The following is a 21052-nucleotide window of genomic DNA, read 5'->3' as shown; positions in this document are numbered from 1 at the left end:
GTTTAGTTTACATTTCTTATATGAAAGAGAGAACGTGTAGCTTTATCATCAAAACAGCTGGTTGTATTCTGTACATTAGGATAAACTAGTTGCACGAAAGGAATGAAGGATGGAGACATATAGTGATTTTAAAAGAACTCTTTAAAGTTGAGTGGCGCTGCGGTTCAGCTTTAGGACCCGGGGCAGCAGCAGCGCGCGCAGTGATAGCGCGTGGAGGAGAGATCTGTATGCTTTACCGCACACGCACCGCATCAGCAGCGCGTGAGAACACTAACCACCGGTACACTCCGGTGCTCGTCTCGCTTCTTTTTCTGTGTGTGGCTGAGCTGCCGTAAACTAAAGCTCACCTTCGTTTCCCAGCGCATCTAAATTTCCAGGTGCTGACCATCCATTGGAAAGTTACGCACGGCTCGTTGGAGAGATGGAAGAGTAGTTTGACTTCTGTTCTTGGAATTATCAAGCATCGTCTGTGATCAGGAAAGTGGGTAAGAGTTTCTCTTTTCATATTTGCGTTTTGTGCACTAAAAGCTTTCAGTCAGCTTGCATAATTTCTTGTATTTGGATATGATTTTTGAGTAGAAGTTTAATGCAAAGTGTCTTATTCAGCCTGAAGGGTTTTGTGCATAAGGGAACTTTCTAGTGGATATATGTATTACATGCAACAGAGAGGGCTAAATCTAATTAAGAATTAAAGATGAAGATGCCCTCGTGTGTTAGAATTTATTGTATGTATCAGCCTTAAGAACGATGCAGATAATTTAATGCTGCTTTTAAGACAAGTACACTGGATTGAAAGAGAAAATGTCTAGTTAGCCTACCTTTAAGAGGTTAAAGAGCTTTTCTGCATCTCACTTTTCTTGTGCGCTAAATTAATGTTGGATTGTTGGACTTGGAATATATATAAGCAGTTGACTTAGATGTGCTTTTTTATATGATTGTATATAGGATGAACTGAACCATTTCTATGCATGATACAGATATAGATAATTGGCCAGCTATACAGATCATACAGCATGATAATACAAGCTTTTTAAACTTTACCTGCAATAATTTGATCGGAGAGACAGTTGTGATTTCAGTCCATTTGAAAGTCTAATTGCTTCTGCAGGGAAAGTGGACTAGAGACTCTTGGCCCTGAGATCAGAATTCTGCTTAGACTTGCACTGAGCAGAATGGTGGACTGCTGAAACAGCGTACAATCACACAGCTTATTGGCGATCAGCCTTTTTAACCCACATGTTCTGTAATTTTTCAGATCTTTTCCTCTAAACTAATTAAACCCCAAGAGACAGACATAATTAAAACTCAAGCCTGCAATTTCACCACAGAATAGCCATGCGCTTTTCAAAATAGTCACTCTTGAAAGCTTTTGTTCAATTTGATCTCTTTAAGAACACATCATAACATCCATTTAAATTCAATGCATGTGTGGTCTCTGTGACACCAACCAAAAATATAGCTTTGGCACGGGGTTTTTAAATTAGGTTTCAAATTACTTATCATAAAATTAGTGGTGTTAAACTGATATATAAATATTATTATAATTTTTTAAGCTATTTAAAGGGGTTCGGATCTCTCAGACCACTCATGTCTTGAGCTCATGAAATTGGGAGCTGACTCTGGTGCTGAAAGCATGCATGTGTTTAGCCCATTCAGAGAAATTTCCAATATATGAACTCCTGTTTTGAGGTTGAAATTTCTCTCCTTGTTAAATTCTAAGATAGCAATCTGATACATCAGTCTATTTTTGAGCTATTAAAAGGGGCTTGGTGTCTGTAAAAGCCCAGACAGAGCATGAGAACAGTCCTCTGTGTGTGGAAGTGAGAGCTGTCCCCTGCTGAAAGTTTCAAAGAAGAGCCAGGTGTGCTTGGAATACATAAATGTATTTTTAACGGCTAACGTCCTTCATAAATGTATGAAATGGAGAATACCTCCATGAATTAATCATCGCTCTCAACGTGCCACGTTTGTTTAATCCAGTGATTGTAATATAGTCTTTTGTACTATGCTGCGCTATGCCCAAGAGAAATCAACTCTGTGCGGTCTTTCAATAAAGCTGAAAATATTTCAAATTGCAAAAAGCATGACCCGCTACAGTTCATTGTATATGTAATCAAGTCTCATTTAAAATCGATGGCGAAGAGACATTGAGCCTTGCCTTTGTGAGTCTTTTCTAATTTCAGTGAATGAAAGGCATCTTCATCAGACATCAACGTTTCATTTTCTATGTGAGAGTATGAAACAATTCATGCTTTGAGGGGAGAAAAAATAGTGGAACAGATGCCTCCAAAGTGATTCTATAGCCTCTCATGACATTTGCATGTGTGAACCACGCAAGACATACGGTCTCTAAGGTATTTGGGCTGTCAATTTGATCTCATTTAGCGTTGTTATCCAACCAGGTGCTGTAATTTAAAATTCAACGTTCCAGCACACTCTTCATTTGATGAAAAAAGTACTTTTTGGTGCCCTTTTTTGGTGCCTCCCTAGGGGTCCTTTGGCAGCCCAGTAAAGTGTGAAAAGTTTTAAGTCCTATGAATTGTGTTACTCATGGGTTTCGATTAAAAACTGAATTTGAGGGTTCTGAAGGAAGCAGGTGGAGCAGTGGTCTGTAAAATACTCTATTCCTTGCTTGTATCTGGGCTCTTTAGGTGACTGGACCCATGCGTGACCTCCATAATGTCATGTGATTCACCTCAGTGAGTTCTTCCCTGGCATGACAATTTCTAGACAGCGTTGCTCGATGGACAGGTCTGGACCAGAGCCAAAGTCGCTAGATTGCCATCTCATCTTTTATCTCATTTTCCTTCTTTCCACTGTTTGTATGTCCGCAGGAGGTCTGACAGGAAATGCGTGACGGAACAGACTTTGCTTGGCTGGTGGTGTTTGGAAATATCATTTTGTAATCTGACATACACTACTCAGCCAAAACGATGTTGTAATTGAACAATTTTGTGTAGACCCTTGACACTTTGGTTTAATTGTAATGGTGATTTTCCAATTTAGACCCCATGTCTCTTATATTATTGGCCATTTTGAGATTTTTTATGCATTTTGATTATTTTTTTTATTTCCTTTTTGTACAAGCTATCAACCCTGACAGACATTATATTTTTCGACTGCTGTTTTAGCCATGTGCTTTTCAGAATAATGACTGTTGTGTACGAAAGTCATTTTGCCAATCACTTTAAAAAATGTAGTGCAGTTTTGGTCAATGTGGCACCACCCAGTAGTTTTTTTTTAATTGGGTTTCTTATCACTTTATAAATTTAGGGGTGTTAACCTAATATATAAGATTTCTTTTTTAAAGGTATTTAATTAATTGTATTATAAATATATTTATTGTCAGTTTTGATCAATTTAATGCATCCTTTCTGAAAAAAAAAATGTGTTCATTAAAAAAGTATTAGTGATCTCAAGCTTTTGAGCAGTAGTATATATGTTGGTGTTAGGCCATGCTTTCTAGATTTTATTATCATTATTGAAAATTGCCATTGCAAATTACAAATCAGTCAACCACAGTAAACAGAACCAACTGTTGAAATGCTCACATGTTGCATCCTGTACTACTGTAGTGGGAAAAAATGTCAAATTGGATAGATGCTTAAAGCAAAACACCAATTATAGTTAATTGTGTGCCTTCAACTCTTTTTTCATTGACAGTGTCCATAAGGAAGTGATTTATTCTTTGCATGCACAGATTCTTTGCGTAAAACCATATTAACCTCTGATGGACGAAAACTGCCAATTTTTAGCTTATCTCAAGTCCATAGCATGTGGTTTATGCCCATAAGTGGTTTCTCCAGTGCTGGTCAGGGACTGCGTTTGGGGATCAGGGGTTGGAAATCAAGAGGTGGTTCTTGAGTGAATGAGGGTGAACATGAATTGTATCATCATTCTACAGCTGTCTGTGCTTGCATACCACACCCACGTGGCCGCCATGCCCCTTGCCACTTCTGATCCGTCTCTGTTGCCCTTTTCTTGGATAAATGCGTACAATCCAAAGAGGAACGTAACTCCAGTCCTCACGGCAAATCTAAAGCTTATCACAGAAATTGGATTTTGGCTGGCGTGCTGCAGCCAGTGGGGACGTGCTGATACGGTCTGGCCCGGACCGTGGGGGTTAAATATCATACAGTGTCTAAGGATTTAGAATTGGAAATGGAAATTTTGCAATTCCACAAAAGCGGTGCACACTGTATGGTCTGTTCTCAGGAAATGACTGGTTATCAGCGGACTTATCGTTGAACAACCGCAGACCTGAATAGCCCATGGCTGTTAATAAATCTCGTTCTCGCTCTCTTTCTCTCTTCTTCAGTCGCTCTCTGTCTTTGGGGAATTCTGGAGATAGATTATTTGTTGCGCGTGTGGATGTGATCAGATGTCCTCTGGGTAGGTTTGCTTGAATTGTTTCCTGTCTTGTACCGCTGTCCGCAGGAAACCCCATGTGCGTGACAGATGTCAGAGACCCAGTTTCGTGACCCTTGTGTAAGTGTGTAATCTGGTGGGAAGACCTGACAGATCGTAGCCCTCACCCTGATGCAGAGAAGAGGCACATGTTCTATCAAGACCTTAAACAAGCAAACAGAATGTTAGTGTTCATTGTGGCCAGGTATCCTAGTTGTAGTTATAAGAAAGTACACATTCTTCTACTTCTACATTTCTTCTGTTTTTTTTAAAGAAACCTCCAAGGGTGCATTCATTTGAATACAATAAGACATTGATATTGTGAAAAATTAATACCATTTAAAATAACTGTTATAAAATGTAATTTATTTCTGTGGTGGCAAAGCTGAAATTTCAGCATCATTATTGAAGTCTTCAGTGTCACATGATCCTTCAGAAATCATTCTAATATGCTGATTTGCTGCTCAAGAAACAGTTCTTATTTTTTATTGATAATGCTTAACTGCTTAATATTTTTGTGGAATGGCATTTACTTTTTGTAAAATAATAAATGTTGTTATTTATTTACTGTCACTTTTGAACAAGTCAGTGCATCATTGCTAAAATAAAAAAAAAAAAAAAAAATCTCTAATGCTCAGCAAAGCTACATTTATTTGGTAAAAATATGGTTGAAAACAGAAATATTGTGAAATATTATTAAACTTTAATTTAAATAATATATATATTTAAAATGTAATTTGTGTCCATGATGCAAAGCTGAATTTGCGGCATTATTACTACAGTCATCACTATAACATGATCATTCTAATATGCTGATTTGGTGCTCAATAGATATTTCTTGTTATTATCAATGTTGAAAACAGTTTTAACGTGTTGTTTTGAAAAAATTTTGTAAAATAAATGTTACTTAAATTTACTGTCACTTTTGATCAATTTAATGTATCGCTGCAGAACAAAAGTGAACATTTATTTTTTCTTTTTTTAATATGGTGTATGAAGAAATGTTTGCTCAACTCACCAAATGACTCATCAACTCATCAAATAAAACTCATTTTATCAGTTTTATTTGAAATAAAAAAAATTTATAATAATGTAAATATCTTTACTGTCACTTGACAGTTGAATGGTAGTGTTGATATTTTCCATCCAGATGGTTAATAAAGACTGTGAATGCAAAAAAAGACTATGAAGTCTGCAAAAAAGGACTAGAAAATGTCTGCTTTGCATCCGAAAAAAACATGGACTATAGGGCACAGGTCATGTTGTCCAATTTTATGGTGCATTTTTGTATTATTTTCTTGTTTTTGAGCTTTTTGAACATACTCAGAACAACTGAGCATGCCACTAGCAGTGCCACTGGCAAAGTCATGGGTTAACAATTTTTGTGTAGAAATTAGCTGAAAATAGGAAAATAGTACTTGCATGGTTGGCATTGATATTGGGGGAATCATTTTTAATTTTAATTATTGGGCGAACTCCAGTAACCCCAGTGCAGTCCTTAGCAGAAATTAACATTTTTTAATGTCACATTATGAAATCCAATGCAATTAGTTGTTAATACATACAAATTAATAATTAATTAATTGGAATTAATTTAACAAATGCTCATTATGTCTTTCATAGTTCATAAAAAATCTTCAGCACATATTGTATGAAATCTCTAAGCTGACATATCTAAGTCATTATCCGCCTTTGGTGCACCCCACAGCATCACCGTGAGGGATGTGACTGCAAAGTCATCACACTAAGCACTGAGAATATCATAACCGCATCAGCGGACACCCTACAAACACTAACCATTCTGAAAAAGAAGTCCCCGTTTTTTTTTCATTTGTATCCTCAGCCATGTGGTGTTTCATAATTTAGCAGGTTTTAATGTCATAAAACAGCTTGGGGCTCAGCGGGGGGTTGGGGAGATAATTGGGGTGTTTTTCATCTTCACTGGTTCTTAAATGTGCTTTTTAAGTCAGGACTTTCCTGTGGTCCATGTGAAGTACAGCCAGCGCTTCTCATCTCGGTCTCTGGAGGGGGAGGTGGGTGGTGAGGGAGGGAGGGGGTCTTTTCAAATGGTCACTTCAGTAGGTGCTTTTCTCTTTCTACACTCAGGCACGAATTGAAAGAAGCCACTCTTCTTTCAATGACGTCTCTCATTCTGTCAGTCATTAAAAATGTCAGTTTTACCATAAAAATGGTGATTATTGTAATGCAGTTTTGGCAGAGTGAACTCTGCCATAACAGACTAGTTGTGCATGATGATGTTGAATTTTTTGAATGTGTTTATAATTGCTGATTGTTTCCTCAACTGTTTGTTTGCACCTCCTGTAAAATTAGATGATGTTCAGAGTAGTTTTAATGCATTGTTTGCTATGCTTTTTCTTTGTAGGCCCACCTTCAAATCTTTACTGTTGACTTGCAAATTTATTAAACTAATTCACCTGTTTTATCAAATTAATAGCCCACTTCTCCTTAACAGGCTGTTCAATTTATATTCATAGCTCAAATGGGATTAGTCAAAAAATATTTTTTCTTCTTCTGATCTTCTTGCAGAACAGCTTATATTTTGTTTGTACTGTTATGTGCCATTTCTGAGAAAACGTTGGGTGTAAACTGCTCCGTGCATTTGTGTGCCGTCTACGGTGGTTTGTGCTTCACGCCACAGTAAATGTGTCAAACAAGGCTTAACTCGTCTGCTAGACAGTATTTCTACCAGGATCTACAGTACTTAAGTGTTCAGATTCAGAATTGAGAATACCTGAGAATTCCAGTTCAATTCCTGATTTTGAACTGAGATAGTGGAACTGTGTTTGAATGTAAAGAAGCAGAAATAAAGGTGCAGAGATCTTGGAAAACGTATCCTGTCTGCGAGAACAGCGTGAACAGAGGTATGCAAATACTTATGTTGACAGGCAGGTAGGTAAGTGAATCAGAATGCTTGGAACGCTTGTAGGTGTTCACACCTATTCACACCTGTCTTGTTTGGTTTGACTGAATCAAACTCAAGTTAATTTCTTCCTTTGGTGCAGATTTTTTGGGCAGGTGTGAAAACAGCAGTCGCACTCGAGTGCGGACAAAACAACCATACCGAGACCCAGCTGACGAGGTGGTTCTAAACAAACTCTAGTGTGGTTTGTTTAAGGTGTGAACATGACCCGTCCTCAATCCGGCCCAATTGCAGAAAGCACTGCGTCTTTTTTGAGTTAATCATGTCTACCATTATATCGCCCACCGCACCCCACAGATCTCTATGAATGAAAACTTTACCTTATCTGTCTTCTGCGCAGTGCCACAGTCAACATGGCGTGGTAGGCATACATTGCAGCACATCTTCGTCTTCACAAAATCCTGATTACAACTAGATGAAACTTTCTCATGTGATCTCATAAGTTTCTTCATATTGCGTTAACTTATATCACCAGATTAGTGAAAAAATAAAAATTGTACTATAAAAGATTTCCATTATTAGCCCGTTTTAGAACTTCCTGCTTTTTCCAGCTTAAGAATTTCTGTCCAAGAATGGATGACCTTAGCACAAATGTGGTTTTGTTTACAACTTCTGGTTCACTTGCAAAAAGGGCAGTTTGAAAGCAGACCACACCAAACACACACACACACACACACACACACGGACGGAAGCGCGATGGAGAGAGAAAAAACAAAATGCTGGTCACACATTAGAAGCACAAAAAGAGGATTTGTAAAGAAAGAAGACTGGTTAAAAGTAATCAAAGTAAGGAAACTTTGTCCTACCTCATCCTTTGGAAAGGCAGTCTTTCGTGAACGAGGGTACGGCAGTTGGCGGAAGTTATTCATTCAAAACTGTTTATATCATTTTATATGTGGATTTTATATATATATATATATATATATATATATATATATATATATATATATATATATATATATATATATATATATACCCCCCCGGATCCATGTGATGCAGGTTTTAATATGAATGTATGCACTTTATTTAACTACTTTTGGATCGTTGAACAAAAACACCCACCTCCCCTCATTCTAATGCTTGAAAGAGCCAGGACAATTTTTTAAACAACTCAAATTGGATTAGTCTGGAAGATGAAAGTCATATACACCTCGGATGCCTTTAGTGTGTAAAACATGGTGTAATTTTCATTTTTGGGTGAACTAACCCTTTAACATATTGTGACAGAAATATCCAATACTAATATTATGTTGCAACTTTGATAGAATTATTGATTTTTATGGGTTTATCTGTCGGGTATCATGTACAGTCTCTTAATTTTGGTCTAGGGATATCTTCAAGTCATCTGCAATCAAATCTCTATGGAGCCAGAAGAGTCTCAATAAAGATAAATGCACACACTACAGTCACATATGCACATATGGATTCATACATGCACACACATAATTCATAAATACACACACAGGATACACAAATGCACACAAAATTCACAAATGCACACACAAAATTTAAAAAGCACAGAAGATTCACAAATGCATACAAAATTCAGAAATGCACACAAAATTCAGAAATACACACACAATTTAGAAATGCAAACAACATTTACAAATGCACTCAAGATTCACAAATGCACAGGACAAGATTCAGAAATTTATTTCTGATGCACACACACATATATCTTGATTTACAAACTGCTTGCGGTCTGTGAACTTCACTGCATTTGTGTGTGAATTTTGAGACTCCCTTGACTCGGCTCGACACACAAATGCCTTTTTTTAAACAGGGAATGATCTGCAACCAATCAGATATCTCCCTTGTTTTAGCCAATCACAAGAATGCACCCCACGTGGGGGATTGTTTACTTATAAGCCAATCAGCGAACGACTCACTTTCCTCACGCAGCGAACGACTCACTTTCCTCAGCGAACGACTCACTTACCTCACACAGCCGGCGACTCACTTTGCGCAGCGAACGACTCACTTTCCTCACGAGTCACGCAGCGAACGACTCACTTTCCTCACCCAGCGAGCGACTCACTTTCCTCAGCGAACGATTCACTTTCCTCACGAGTCACGCAGCGAACGACTCACTTTCCTCACCCAGTGAGCGACTCACTTTCCTCAGCGAACGATTCACTTTCCTCAAGCAGCGAAGTTGAGCGAACGATTCACTTTCCTCACGCAGCGATCAACTCACTTTCCTAAGCGAACGACAGCCGGAGACCCACTTTTCGCAGCCAGAGAGCCACTTTCCTCTCGCAGAGGACCACTGACTCTCTGTTCATGTAGGGACTGAATATTATAATTAAAGTGACTTCTATATTGCATCCAAAAGAATATTTAGATATATTTAAATATTCAAAAAGGTTTAAACATTTTTTTTTTTTTACTTTCATTAAAATATTTCAATAAAATGAAATAATTGCCTATTGCAAATTTATGAATCCATGGTTAACTTTTTTTCTGCAGTCACTGGGCTATATGTATTGAGACATTTTTAAATTTATATTTAGTAAAAAATAATAAAAAATAAACCTGAATTGTAATCTAAACATCTGTATTTTCATACAATTTAATACAATTGCTGTGTGAACAGTTCATGTGATTGGCTTATAAGTAAACAATCCTCCCCACATGGGGTGCATTCTTGTGATTGGCTAAAAGAAGGGAGATATCTGATTGGTTGCTGATCATTCCCTGTTTAAAAAAAAGCATTTGTGTGTCAAGCCAAGTCAGGGGAGTCTCAAAATTCACACACAAATGCAGTGAAGTTCACAGACCGCAAGCAGTTTGTGAATCAAGATATATGTGTGTGTGCATCAGAAATACATTTCTGAATCTTATCCTGTGCATTTGTGAATCTTGTCCTGTGCATTTGTGAATCTTGAGTGCATTTGTAAATGTTGTTTGCATTTCTGAATTGTGTGTGTATTTCTGATTTTTGTGTGCATTTCTGAATTTTGTATGCATTTGTGAATCTTCTGTGCTTTTTAAATTTTGTGTGTGCATTTGTGAATTTTGTGCGCATTTGTGCATCTTGTGTGTGTATTTATGAATCATGTGTGTGCATCTATGAATCCTGTGTGTGCATATGTGAATGTAGTGTGTGCATTTATCTTTATTGAGACTCTTCTGGCTCCATAAATCTCCACCGATTACATTTTGAAGCCAGACTCTTTCTTTTTGGCTTAGAGTAAATATTTGCATATCATCTTTCTTATTATTAATGGAAAACTCAATGAGTACACAATAGCTCTGCCAACTGGTGCTCATGAATGTCCTAACTGCTGCAATAATGATCAGCTGTCATAATAGCAATGCACTGAACATTAACTCTGAATTATAAATGATAAACACTGTTTTCCAAATCTTAACTAGCTGACTTGCTGCCACTGCCTGCTTTGAGGAGACACTTTGACTAGTCGCTGTGCCAGTTTGTTTTGCAAATGAAAGCGATCTAGTTCTGTGATTATTTTTTCCCCAGTTTGTTGGCATGGCAACTGGTTTCTACAAAGCCTTCAAACATTGCATACTGGGTTTTGTGGTCAGTTGCTTCTTAGTTACCCGCTTGCATGTTTTGCATCCATACCATTTACTGTTCACCAGTGACTGAGTTTGGATTCTGGCTGCCAATTTGATCTCCATTTAAATGTCTGCTCACAAATCTGATCAAAACTCGGTTAGGCTCTTTGTTGCTGGGTTGGCGTTTTTGAAATTAGACTTACAGTGATGCTTCAGCTTTCATCCACCGCTTGCAGTCACATGCTAACATGGCCATGGCAGTGAATCACAGTTTTATTTGAGACAATAGAGTTTGATGTGACAGGTGTACTCTGCAAACTGATAAGTCATCCATCAAATCCAAACCACTCAACACACACTTTCCTCAAGGTCAGCGATACTTAAAGAACAATGGGCAGTCAGATGTATACCTTATTCAGCTGCTGGGTTTAACAGGTAAAATTTTGTTGGTAACTCATTTAAGGACTTCTTTAATTTCTATAAAACTTTTCTGCAAATGACTTGAAATATTTTTATGCACCAAAAAAAACAAAAAACAAATGTGTAAAATGCAGCTAACTTTTATGTATTGACTTTTTATCTAGAGAAAGTCCACAAACATTCATATATGGTGGGACAGAATGAAGTAAAATGTTTACACAAAACTATTTTTGTTGGGAATACTTGATTGTAGCAGATATCATTTATGTTCTTCTTAGTGACATTTTAGTGTATTATTTAATGACGAAAGGAGGAGCTGGCGATGGAGGAGAGTAATTTGCTCCAGAGCAAGCAATAAAGCTGCTGTATAACACTGATTAGACTTGTTTAGGAATGCTGTGATAGGTGTCAAATTCCTATAGGTACACACGGATCAGCTGAAAGTCAGCCAATGCAAGCTTGACTAACATGACCTGCCAAAATTAACAATATGCTTGATTCGTCCTAAAATGCTGATTAGACAGCTGTTTTATTCTTTAATGTCTCAACGTGGTCTCTTTCTTCTAATAGAGTACAATTATTTTAACACAATATTTCATGTAATTTAATTATTTAATTTGCTAAATTAAGTGGAATAATGTAGTCACGTGGTCATTTACAAAATAAATCCCTTCAGGGTGAAATAAGACCCCGAAGAGATTTATTTATTGAAATAAGTAAACTTTATTTATAACTAACTAACAGCACATTATCCCTTGTATAATCTACATTTCGTAAGTTGAGCTAACATTTTTTCATGCATCAATGTTCAAAAGTTTGAAATCAGTACACTGGACTGTGAAACTGTGAAATGTAGACTTTTATTTTGCAACGGGACATTAAATGGATTAAAAGTGACAGTAAATAAATAATAAATTGACATTTATAATATTACAAAAATTTCAAAGCAAAAGGAAAATGTTATTTCACAACAATATTAACTGTTTTCAACATTGATAATAACAACAACTATTTCTTGAGCACCAAATCAACATATTAGAATGATTTCTGAAGGATCATCTCGCACTGAAGACTGGAGTTAAGAAGCTGAAAATTCAGCATTGCATAGTGGGAATAAATACAATTTTAAATATATATTAAAAAGAAAACAGTTATTTAAATTGTAATTATATTTGAGAATATTATATATTTGTTACTATTTCTGATCAGATAAATCCAACCTTGCTGAGCATTAGAGACTTTTAACAAAAACAACACAATTTGACAAAAGCTAGGGGCAACTGTACAGTATGCCACAGAGTAAAGATGTGTTTTCAACATTGATTTAAAACTATCTAATGAGTCACTTGATCTAATGTTCAACGGGTGACCAAAGACATGGGGCTGCCACAGAGAAGACTCGATCCCCTTTGGTTTTCAAATAAAGACAAAAGAAGATAAATCGAGGAGCATGCATCCAGATCAGAGTGTTCATTCAGATGAATATGGGTCCTTAGGTTATTGATGTGACTTGTCAATAGTGTAGGTGAGTGACTGAATGACTTGGAAATTGTTCTCAGGTCATTTGCATGAGAGTTTAAATCAGAGACTAACAAAGAACAAAGGTTTGGGTTAAAGGTCAGGTGAGGATTGTGGGTAAAATTGTTATTCCATCCATCTTTGGCTCCGGCACAAAGATACTTGATTGTATCCCGGACACTTCCAATATTTCTCCTTTCTCACTCAATGGAACATCATATGACACTTGCTACTCATAATTTGTCATTATAATGAATGTTCTGCTGTCTGACAAATAGTCCACTACCCTGAGGTTCTGGACAGACATCAATTTCTATTTGTTAATGGTTGGTTTTAATGCCCCCCTCTGTCTCTTTCCTCTCAGAGTGAGTTGATGGGACCATCCTGCCATTTGTCTGTAATTACCCCCGGTGTACATCACCCAACCTATCCCAGAAGGCTCTGGCAGGGATGCTATTATTTTACTACTGGCCAGCCTCCCCCTCGAGACAGTGCTGTGTTTTGAGCGACACCTCTGTAAACAGTACAGTAGTGTCACGTAGCCAGACTTTGGCTCGCGACATTTAGTCTGGCCCTATTTGGAGTTTATTCTAGCCAAGAGACTGTCTGGCCAGAATATAAAGTTATTGTTTTGTTTAACAAGCCATTTAGAGGAAGGTTTATTCAAGTTAGCTTGTACCAAAACTTTTTGAAAGATCAATTAAAATAATGACACAGTATTCTTTGATAAACACTGTACAGAAATTGGCGAACAAAATAGCCAAAAATTTATTTTATAGGTTTGATTTGATTACAGAGGAAGAAAGCAATGGACTGCAATGTTTTCTCCTGTTGTTTAGTCTTCAATGCATTGCACTTTTTTCCATTTTGCAAATATAAAATATATTTGACTTCAGTGTGCAAACCATTTTTATGATTTTTGTTTTGAGTTTGATTTTGATATCAGTGTATTATAGTATTTATTAATTTTAGCTTTTATTTGTATGTTTTCAATTGTCATTTATATTTTAATTTAGTTCATGTTTTTTTATAGCACTTTTCATGATACAAATCGTTGCAAAGCAGCTTTAAAGAAAATTACAATTACGTTTCTACAATGTATTGAGTAGTAGCTTATCAGGGGTGTCTATGTCAAATTGATGTACATATGGCAGAAATGTATGTATGAATGAAATTGCGAGTCTTTTTTTAACACAACTGCTGTCTGATGTTGCGTAAAGTAAAGTCAGTTATGGATGATGGATAAAATCAAGCCACGCCTTTATCCAGAACCACTCCCCCAAAACCACACCCTCCACCTGTTTACCAAAGGAAGTGGCCCACCATAGATCCCCAAGGTCAGTATTCACCTTGAAGTCATTCCTGTTGTCCCTCCCCCAAGTTCTTTACAACAAAAGAATCCTTTCATCCACAACATACTTTAGCAAAGCCCTCTGCCTTCTGTGATGCTTTCAATATTTCCTGACATGCTCTATTAGGCCCCTTAATGTAGTATTATAACAAACACAACTGAGATTGGCTACACCGGCCCCCCATCCGTCTGCCTGTGTGTCAGCAAGTCAGAGTGAAACTAAGACGGATGGAGGCCTGCCTCCACCCCAGCTCCTGACCAATGCCTCGGGGCCTCTCCACTTATTGAAATGACCTAATGTAGATTCAGACTCGACAGGGAGGCATATCTATCTGTATCAACCTGCAGGAGACAGAAATGTGTGTGTGTGTGGTGGCTTCTTAAAGAAAGAGTTTGGTTGCCGCTGTGTCTTTGTAATTGAAAGCAAAAGAAAAATAACCCGATGGAACATTAAGCAGGACGCTCGCCTCTGGACACGTCTAATGCACTCATTGAAAGGTGGACATAAGGAGAGATGTGAAGAATGAAGGGGGCAGGGGTCATACACTGTATATCAGTAACCCTATGGGTCATTTCATTTCATATCTTTGTAATTTTTTGCTTTTGTCTTTGGAGAAATAAATGGACACATGAAGACATATATATACCTTGTCAAATGTTTTTGTCCTGATTCTTATTGTCAAGGAAGATACTCTTGTTTCGTTGGCTTTGAAAGAACACTATAATGATATTAACAACAACAGCAGTAGCAGCAATAACAAAAGTCTTGCAGCTTGCAGTGTGTGTGTTGTGTATAGGAAATCGAGGCGCATTGATCTGTGGTGGCGTTTTTAATCATGTTTCAAATTGATCGTTTCATTCATTTTGCATCAATTTGATTTGATCCTCCAAGGTTGCGTTTGGAAATGCATCATAACGAAGTTTCCTTAAGATATAGATATGTTTTACTTATTAAAGTTAATTCTTTATTTAAACAGTTCATGTGGCCATACAGGTCTAGCAGAAAATGTTTAAATGCTTAATTAAATTGTTAAAGCAAATACAGCAGCAGAAAGGTGGATATTTGGGTCTCTGATTCGGTTAATGAGAAATAAGTGCCCAGAAATGAATTGAGAACACAAAAGAAGATCAAAATTTATTTTTTAAAATGGGAATTTAAGTGACAAATTTATCGACTGAATATAAAACCACAGTTGGCCAGGTGAAAACACGTTTGCTTCAACCAAATCTTAAATGAATAGTTTAGCCAATGTGAAAGTTCTGTCATCATTTATTAACAGTCATGTCAATCCACACCTCTATGACTCTGAGGAGATGTTTCGCTGAATATTGCAGGCTGTTTCTCATTCAACGAAAGCATAAGTTAGACCAGAAAATGGACCAAAAAAGCAGTCCATACATCCTGTTCACTACATTTTTTAAGCCATACAATATCTTTATGCAAGGAACAGACAGGACTTTAACTTGTAAACGTGGCATATTGCATATTTGATGTCAAACTGGTGATATGTGTTTGCTTATGCCAAGTATTCCAAGTGAAAATCTTCTTTAGTGTTCTATTCAGAAGAAAGAACATCATAATCTTCTAAATAAAGGTGCCAAAGATAGGTTTTTACAGTGATGCAGTATAAGAACCATTCATATAAGAAATAAATAAAAATCTTTTTGTGAAGAATATTTTAATTGTCTAAAGAACCTTTTTTCCACTGTAAAGAACAGTATGTGCAATGGAATGGATGTTGAATGTTCTTCATGGAACCATCGATGCCTGTAAAGAACCTTTATTTTTTTAAAGTGTACAGGTTTGGAACAAGATGAGGGCAAAAAAATTATGACAGAATTTTCATATTTGGTCAACTATTCATTTCTTTTCAGTTTTCAAGCCACTTTTCTGATTCCGATTATGTTATAAGTACATATACATTTTGTATCAGGTGCCTTGAAATGCTGTTCACACTTCACTGGCATCCACCTAGACTCTCTGTACATGAATTATGTACAACAAATGATCTCAAAAAGAGGGAAAAAGTGCATGTGTAGGCTCAAATATCCTTGACCTCTGCTCCCGCATCTCTTCTTCCATACTAATGTGGTTTTCTTAGACCTGCTCCATGACCCAAAGCTTGCAGTCCAACTTCATTCAAGTCTTATTATTATCAACACCGCTTTGAAATCCATTTCTAAAAATCACACAGCCACATGAAAGACCAGGATCTCTTACAAACAATTTAAATATAAAATAAAGAATGACTTGAAATCTGCATTTTTATTGCCCTCTCTTGACTTGCAGCATTCCGTTTGACTTTAGCTCATCGTGGCCTTCTCAAAAAAGCAGTCACATCCACGGGCGGTCTCCTCTGATTAATCTTCGGATCTCGAAAGCGCATTAAGATGTGATTCATTTCCCACACAAATGCAGCGAGTTACACACTATCTTGGCTCAATAACCTGCAACTAATAAGCCAATTTATGATAATATACCATCAACGAACACCGGCGGAAAGCTAATTTTGCCCTTGGAGCGAAATAGCGAGAGTTCAGGTGTGACTGCGGGCTTTGTTTATAAACGCAGATATGCAAATCAGGCTGTTGTTTTCCTTTGTATTATTGCTTGTTAGGAACAATTATGTGGGAGACTAGAATGGCAAGTACCCTCTTCCTCTCTCAGGTGCTTTTAATGAGGACGCAACACTTGATCTGATAGAGAGCATTTCATTTGGGAAAGGCCTGTTGAGATGTTGTTTGCAAACCAGCCGAATTGGTTTTTTAAACATGGATATCACATCTTTTGAAGCCAAAAAGCAAAATATATCTAACCAAAGCTGTTCTGTTCTCTGTTAGTCTGTAGCCGCTTAAATAATTGTGTGTTTGTCAATTGTACATCAGCTTTCTAATTAGCTGAGGCTTATGGGAGGTGTAATCTAAATATCTGGTGTTATTAAAATGCATTAGCTTTAATTAAGCTTGTGTGATACTGCTTACTGATACCGATAGTGCGATGTCATTTATTTGTGAATAATCTGGCGAATTCATTTGAGGGGCTTAGCAAATCAGTCGATCTGTGGTAATTATGGTGTATGAACGATATGTTTAATTGTCAGGGCTGAGATGTTCGCTGTGACATTTCCCTCAGGATTTCGAAATGGTTCTGCCGTCAGAGAGCGGGGTTCAGCTCCGGCAATCAAGCAAAATACTGTCAACCAGTGACTTTACATGCATAGGAATATGATGGCATTCAGAGAGTTAACATTGTCTGACAGTGAAGGCTGCTGAAGTGATAGATCGGCCAAAAGTGAAAATTCATTTATTCACCCTCATGTCTTTCCAAACTAGACTTTCTGTCTTCAGCGAAACACAAAAGGAGATATTTTGCATAATGTTTAATGTTCTGCTTAAAAACACCATGAAAGGAATCTACATTATTTTAGGTCTTCAGGTCTTCATAAAGCTATCATATGAAGTCAGAATACTTGGAATATAGCGAAAGTTCTTCTTTTATGGAACATTTATGGTCTTTTTTTGGTTGTTTTAGAGCTTGTCTGTTATCATCCTCTTTCACTTTATTGGCACTTGAACATTCTGCTCCTTTAGAGTGAAATGGGAGAAAGGTTAGGCTAAACTGGTTGTGAAGGTGAGTAAATTATTAGTATTTATTTTTATTTTTGGGTATACTATTCCCTTTCTGCCCTCATTTGTTTTATATATATTTTTTTTTTTCTTGTGATGCAATGCTGAATTTCCTTCATCATCCATTGTTCCTGTGGCTCAGTGGTAGAGCATTGCGTTAGCTGCGCAAAAAGTCACACATAATAACATGATTAAAAAAAAAATGTATAGCCTGAATGCACTGTAAGTTGCTTTGAATAAATGTGTCTGCTAAATGCATAAATGTAATTTAGAATCCAGTTTTCAGTGTCACATGATCCTTCAGAAATCATCCTAATATTCTGATTTGCTGCTAGCAAAATGTTTCTTATTATCAGCATTGAAATCCAGTTTCAATATCACTGTTGATGTTGAGGGTTGAATTAATTGATTAATTGAAAGTTAAAAATAATATTTTTTTAAATAAATGTCTTTGCTGTCATTTTACATCTTATGATAATTCACTTACTACTGATTCATTTAATAATGGCAAACACACAAATCTTTTGATAGTTTCTTAGTTTTTTTCTGTTCCTCTGAGGTCCTATGAGTAATCTTCCAGAACCAAATCTCCTAGAAACAAGAATTGCTAGAACTTACAGACTGAAAACAATTTTCTAAATATTTTCTGGATGGTTCCTGGTGTTTCTTGCACCTCATTGAACTTTGTTTCAACTATGGCAGCTAGAGTTAACAAGTCCACTTTGCCATGTATGCAAATTAAACTGTATATTTTTAGTGGCAGTCAGTTGTTCTAAATCAGAACATGTCATCCTCCGGTGAGCACCAGCGTTCAGAAGACGTCCCGAGTGTTGTTTTGGCGGGACGGTGACAAGTACCAGCGCAGAACAATGACAACTGGCATTTAGAGATGTGTTCGCAGTGCTGTACTCTGGTAATTAACATTGTGCAACCTCCGTGCTTACAAAGCATCGCTCTTAATTAGAGTTATGATTGCAGTGGGGCAAAACCAGCGATCCTTGCTCAGGATAATGACTGCCATAGTCAGTGTAGCAGAAGCTTTATTGTTTGCATGCTGGACTTCTGACATCTGGGATACAAAGAGGCACAATAGAAAGCCGGCGTTCTTTGTTCTTTCTCCTGCTGATCCAATCAGAATGGGCAAATAGAGCCCAGGCGTCTTCCAAATAAGACCCGCTCTCTGCCTGAGCGGCGCAGACACCTTTGAATTGAGCAATAATGTGGAAAACCTCCTTTCAGTTGAAGGATCACACACGTGTCCTACATCAAGATAAGCATGTGCTGTAGTAAATGCAGCTTTCGAAGGTCGTCTTTCCCACAATTCGTCTGTCTATAATTTATTATATCAACGATAGCGACAAATTATTGGTTGTTTTGTATGGAAGCCTGTTTCTGTTTATTTTTGTAAGTTCATATCTTGCAATTCAGATTTAATTTTTATGTTTATATTTCACCATTCTCATTTTTTTCTTGCAATTCTGAGAAAAAAAAAAGCGAGATGTAAACTTGCAATTCCCAAAAATCTAAATTCAAAATATAAAATAGCAATATATAAAGTCAGAATTCTGACTTTTTGTCTCACAATTCTGAGCTTATGTCTCACACTTTTAAGTTTCCAAAAACATAAACAAGTTTATCTCGCAGTTCTGACTTTTTCTGAGAATTCTGAGTTTATCTCGCAATTCTGGTTTGTGTTTCCTCCATAGAATAAAACATTTAAAACACAATTGCAACTTTTATCTTATCTTTTATATTTCAGAATTGCACGTTTCTATCTCATAGTTGTGAAAAAACATCTGAAAATTCTGAGTTTTTTTTTCCGGGGAAATGCAAGTTTATAGTTTTTTTTTTCTTTTTTTTTTTCTTCTTTTTTTTTTTCAATTCTTGCTTTTTTTTTGCATTCTTGCTTTTTCTTGAAGGTCTAGTTTGTCTTTTTTTCCTCACAAAGAAAGATCTGAACTTGCAAAAATTATGTATTCATTATTGTATTCTGTGGCAGAAACAAGTTTTCATAGTTTTATGTTTGGCTTTGAAATGTTTCTCATGTATACCTTGTTGTGGATCTCTGACTTACAGCCGTAAATCTAAATTTATTTATGAACGTTTTGAAGGCCTTAAAGTTCGAAATAGCACGAAATGTTGTTCCTGGAGCTTTTAGTCAAATTAATTGTCCAGTAGCTTCTGTCTTGATGGAGGACGGCTCTTAACTCTGTCATGTTTCCCCCTCCTTCTTCTTGCCAGACAGTTGGGTCTAATTCATCAAATTTAGCTTGCAGACCAGGGGGGGCCCACGGTCTTCATCTTCTCCCTGCAGGATATAATCAGCTTTTAATTTCTCCACGAACCTGCAGACCAAATGACGGATAACTACGGTCGGTCCCTTCGGTGGCCGGGTCTGTCTGCCTCCTCGTCGACCAGAAACGCTCTATTGCTTTTGCAGAAAATTAATCGTAATTTTGGCTCAGCCTGCAGCTCTAATAAGATGCTTGCATGCACAGACACCATCACATCTTAAACATTATTTCCACCAGGGATACCCAGCGTGTCTTGTTAACCAGGCTTAGCTAATTTTTTTAATAAATGATGTTGTGCTATAAATATATATGAAGAGTTAGGTGGTTTATCTGGTTCATAATCGATTTCAGTAAACACAAGCAGGGATTTTGACTGCATATTTCCATCTCTGAAGATTATGGAGTGGTAGAGTTAAATAATGTGTTGTTGGAGCTGTGGTGCAATGGTCGGTGTACATGCTTGTCATTTAAAAGCTGTTGAATCAGGATTGGAGCCATTCTGTCTTATGTTTGCATTTGATCTTTACCTAACTACTCCACATAAAATAAAGTATGCACAAATATATATAACAAATATGAAATAATAACACATATAAGTGACGTGTATAAGCAGAAACAGATGCTTTCACTGTTCAGCTCTGAACTGGCAAGCAATTCCAGCTGCAGTGCTGAACCGATTTCCCATTAAGAGTCCCCGCATTATCCTGTTCTCTCATGCATTTGTCTTCAGTGGACAACCAGCCTTTTTGGGGGACTTGAATGAGTTGTGTGTACATGAGGGTACATTGTATAGATGCAATATGAAATCACAGATTTGGAACAGCCATTCTCTTGCTATGGCTGCTATTAGTCTTCATCTGGACAACTTGCTGTCAGAGGTTCACCATCTTGCAAAGTCAGTGAAAACTTGAATGTTAGGCTTCCAGTTAAATAGGGATGGTCAGATAATAAAGAAAATTAGCACCAGGTACC

General features: G+C 37.0%; 1 protein-coding gene across 3 annotated transcripts in view; it reads left to right on the top strand.

Moving 5' to 3' along the window:
- The first annotated feature begins 318 nt into the window (after positions 1-318).
- LOC113114762 (roundabout homolog 1-like) overlaps positions 319-21052 on the top strand; it is a 260076-nt gene continuing 239342 nt past the window's right edge. The window contains exon 1 of one of the 3 annotated variants that reach the window (XM_026281731.1): positions 319-485. The gene's annotated coding sequence lies outside the window, so the exon portion shown is untranslated. The remainder of the gene's footprint in view (positions 486-21052) is intronic. The other 2 variants (XM_026281736.1, XM_026281738.1) reach the window with 2 other exon arrangements.

The sequence above is a fragment of the Carassius auratus genome, chromosome 15, assembly GCF_003368295.1.
Source record: "Carassius auratus strain Wakin chromosome 15, ASM336829v1, whole genome shotgun sequence".
NCBI lineage: Eukaryota > Metazoa > Chordata > Actinopteri > Cypriniformes > Cyprinidae > Carassius > Carassius auratus.
Note: the sequence above shows the minus strand (reverse complement) of the source record. Positions and strands in the feature narration are given on the sequence as shown.